Source organism: Otolemur garnettii, unplaced genomic scaffold (assembly GCF_000181295.1).
Source record: "Otolemur garnettii isolate 467f Iridium unplaced genomic scaffold, OtoGar3 scaffold00021, whole genome shotgun sequence".
Lineage (NCBI taxonomy): Eukaryota > Metazoa > Chordata > Mammalia > Primates > Galagidae > Otolemur > Otolemur garnettii.
Genome location: NW_003852416.1, coordinates 8,776,351 through 8,780,740, shown reverse-complemented (window position 1 = coordinate 8,780,740; position 4,390 = coordinate 8,776,351). Strand labels below are relative to the sequence as shown.

At 45.9% G+C, this 4,390-nt stretch overlaps 1 pseudogene; it reads left to right on the top strand.

Moving 5' to 3' along the window:
• The first annotated feature begins 1,821 nt into the window (after positions 1 to 1,821).
• LOC100951337 lies at positions 1,822 to 4,096 on the top strand (annotated as a pseudogene).
• The last annotated feature ends 294 nt before the right edge of the window (positions 4,097 to 4,390 follow it).

The window sequence follows — 4,390 nt, the reverse complement described above, 5'->3', positions numbered from 1 at the left end:
CATTGGTCCCTTTAGGCATTTCTATGCAGTACACAAACTGGGCAAAGATATGTAGCAGCCCAGAGACTCCCTAAGCACCCTCCCCTCACTGATTCTGATTCATTCATTGGCTATTCTTCCTGCCCTGTGTAAGACATCCCAGGGAATGTGGCCCATGGCCATCTGAATGGTCAGGATTAGTAGACCACTCTCTAGCGCATATTTGCCTCCCTGGCTGAGCTTAATGCTTACCATGAGTCTCCCAGTGTTGTAGCAAACCTGCTAATGCCACAACATTACGATATTTTAATTGCAAAGTATGGCAACCAGTAAAATAGGAGGAAGAAAGAATATTATAGTTTCTATGAAAACTAAATAGATGCTTTAGAAAGATAAAGGCAAGTTATTTTTTTTTTTTTTGAGACAGTCTCACTGTGTCACCACCCTTGGTAGAGGGCTGTGGGTCACAGCTCACAGCAACCTCAAACTCTTGGGCTTAACCAATTATCTTGCCTCAGCCTCCAAGTAGCTGGGCTATAGGCGCCCGCCACAACACCTGGCTATTTTTTGGTTACAGTTGGCCCAGGCTGGATTTGAACCGGCCAGCTCCGGTGTATGTGCCTGGTACTCTAGCCACTGAGCTACAGGCACTGAGCCAGGCAGGTTACTTTCTTTGTTTTCTTTTTTTTTTTTTAATTTTAATTTTTTTTTTTTTTTTTTTGAGACAGAGCCTCAAGCTGTCCCCCTGGGTAGGGTGCAATGGCATCACAGCTCACAGCAACCTCCAACTCCTGGGCTCAAGCGAGTCTCTTGCCTCAGCTTCCCAAGTAGCTGGGACCACAGGCGCCTGCCACAATGCCCAGCTATTTTTTTTGGTTGCAGCCGTCATTGTTGTTTCGCGGGCCTGGGCTGGATTCGAACCTGCCACCTTAGGTGTATATGGCTGGTGCCTTAGCCACTTGAGCCACAGGTGCCAAGCCACAAGTTACTTTCTTAAAAGTCTTTAAAACTAGGCTCAGCGCCATAGCACAGTGGTTACAGCAACAGCCACATAAACCAAGGCTGGAGGTTTTGAACTCAGCTTGAGCCAGCTAAAAAACAACAATGGCAATTGCAACAACAACAACAAAAATAGCCGGGCATTGTGGTGGGCAGCTGTATCCCAGCTACTTGGGAGGCTGAGGCGAGAGAATCTCTTGAGCCCAAGAGTTTGAGGTTGCTGTGAGCTGTGATGCCACAGCCCTCTACTAAGGGTGACATAGTGAGACTCTGTCTCAAAAAAAAAAAAGTCTTTAAAATTAAGGCAGGGTGTGGTGGCTCACGTCTGTAATCCTAGCACTCTGGGAGGCAGAGGTAAGTGGATTGCTTGAGCTCAGGAGTTTAAGATCAGCCTGAGCAAGAGTGAGACCATGTTTCTACTAAACATAGAAAAACTAGCCTGGCTTGGTAGTGGGTATCTGTCATCCCATCTAGGTGGAAAGCCGATGAAGGAGGATTGTTTGAGCCCAGGAGCTTGAGGTTACTGTGAGTTATAATGATGCTATGGCATTCTACCCAGGGCACAGATTAAGGCTTGTCTCAAAAAATTAGATAGGGCAGCACCTGTGGCTCAGGGAGTAGGGCGCCGGCCCCATATACCAGAGGTGGCAGTTTCAAACCCGGCCCCAGCCAAAAACTGCAAAAAAAAAAAGATAAATAGTTTTTAAAACTAAAGAATCTTTGGGGAGTGATGGCTATGCATTGTGCCATGGTATGTAAGGCTATATACAGCTCCAGTTTTCCCACCACCCTCTTCAACTTCAGCTTAAACCCGTTGCCCACTGGCCTAGCATTGCTTTGACCATGACCCTGAGCAAAGCTAACATGCAGAAGCAGAGTAAGCGTATGATGGCTTTCGTCAAACAGGAAGCCAATGAGAAAGCAGAAGAAATAGATGCAAAGACAGAGTAGGAGTTCAACATTGAGAAAGTTCAGTTTGTGCAAATCCAAGGACTGAAAATTACAGAATACTGTGAGAAGAGAGAGTAGCTAGCTGCACAGCAGAAGAAAATTCAGATGTCCAGTCTGATGACTCAAGCAAGGCTCAACGTCCTCAGAGCAAGAGAAGACCTTATCACAGACTTACCGAATAAGACAAAACAGAGACCCAGGAAGGTGGTGAGAGCTACAACCAGGTGCCCAGCGCAGCGGGATGGACTGGTCCTCCAGGGTTTGTACCAGCTGCTGGAACTGGGAATGATTGTTGCAGGAAACAAGATTTCTCTCTGGTAGAGGCTACGGTGCAAAAGGCAATCCCAATGTACAAAATTGCCACCAAAACAATGTTGACGTCCAAGCTGATCGGGAGGCCTACCTGCGTGAGGAAATAGCTGGTGGTGTTGAGATATGTCATGGAGATTATATGTTAAAGGTTTCCGACACCCTAGAAAGCTGGCTGGACCTCACAGGTCAGTAGATGATGCCAGAAGTACTGGGAGTGGCTCGGCGCCTATAGCTCAACCGGCTAAGGTGGCGGGTTCAAATCCCCAGCCTGGACCCGCCAAACAACAATGACGGCTGCAACCAAAAAATAGCCGGGCGTTGTGGCGGGCGCCTGTGGTCCCAGCTACTTGGGAGGCGGAGGCAGGAGACTCGCTTGAGCCCAGGAGTTGGAGGTTGCTATGAGCTGTAATGCCACAGCACTCTGCCCAGGGGGACAGCTTGAGGCTCTGTCTCGAAAAAAAAAAAAAAAAAAAAAGAAAGAAGTACTGGGAGTGAGGCGAGGTACAGTGGCTCACGCCTGCAATCCTCGCACTCTGGGAGGTCAGGGTGGTGGATTGCTTGAGACCAGCCTGAGCAAGAGCAAGACTATGTTTTGTTTTTTTTTAAAAAAAAAAATTTAAAAAAATTTTAAAAAGCAGCACCCGTAGCTCAGTTGGCAGGGCACTGGCCACATATACCAAGGATGGCGGGTTCGAACCTGGCCTGGGCCACCTAAAAAAAAAAATGACAACTGAAACAACAACAACAAAAAATAGCCAGGTATTGTGGTGGGTGCCCGTAGTCCCAGCTACTTGGGAGGCTGAGGCAAGAGAGTTTCTTAAACCCAAGAGTTTGAGGTTGCTGTGAGCTGTGATGCCACTGCACTCTACTGAACATAGTGAAACTCTGTCTCAAAAAAAAAAAAAAAAAAGAAAGAAAGAAAAGAAAAAGGAGAGGTCATACCGGGAGCCTTGTCTGGTGCAAAAGGCGATGGGAAATTTTTGGTGCAAGCCTTTGGGAGGTGGAGTCCCTCCACTGCTCTGCCGCTACCATATGGAAGCTTCTAATATTTGAGAAAACTGAGAGTATCTGTGTCGCTTCCTCTTTGCTGTCCAAGTATTGCTCTGTACTGACCAGTGCACACCCTTCCCTTCTGAGGCTAATGCCCTTGGCCTAGTTGTTAACAATGGGAGAACGTTTCACTTGCTATGATTAGGAAGCCACCTCTAGTTCATCTCCAGGTTGCTCAGCTCTCAGCTGGTCCTGCAGCACTAGGTGAGGGAATCAGCTGGCAGCTGCATGACCTTCACACGGTCTCCTGCTCTTTCTCTAGGTCCCAGTTATCTATCAGGTATGGTGTCCTCTGCCTTGTAATCTCTGCTCTTGAGGTAGAAAACACATGTGGCACATGCATTTCTCCTGGTGGTAGTAGCTTCCCTCTCACCTATTTGGGCTTTAAAAGTTTTCCTCATCTATAAATGAGATTTGCAACCTAAGCCATGGATATGCTTAGTTATTAAAGCTAAATATTTGTGTTAGGGGAAAAAACGGTATACAACTGTTAAAAGACATTGAATTGTGTGCTACGACTAGAGGCATTTATTATATGTGAATTATTTCTGATAAAATTGATAATGAAAACATTAAATGCTAATGAGACAAGATAAAACACTGGGGGGAAAAATCCTCAAAGCCTGTTGCGTTCTGATTGTCTTGCAAGTGTCTTTAAGATCTCGCTTCACTTTAAGAAAACCACCACGGAAATCGTAAATGGTGTGTGTTTGGCTTCCGCAGGAAAGAGAAGCTGGACTCCAAAGTGCAAACCTGTACCCCAAGAAAAGCCTTGGTTATGCATCAAATGATTGGGAAAGAAGATGTATACTTATTATGTTTAAAATTAAAAAAAAAAACATTTAGAGTATATGCCTATGTATTTTATTGTTTTTGTTTTTTCTTTTTGTACTTTTTTGGCCAGGGCTGGGTTTGAACGTGCCACCTCCAGCATATGGGGCCAGTGCCCTACTCCTTTGAGCCACAGGCACCGCCCTATGCCTATGTATTGTTTTATAAAGACTCCTCATTTTAGCTGATGTTTTGTGATTAACTGCTGACTTCTGCCCTGACCCCATCACATGACAAGGCTTCCACAGTAGATTTGTCATCCTGAAAA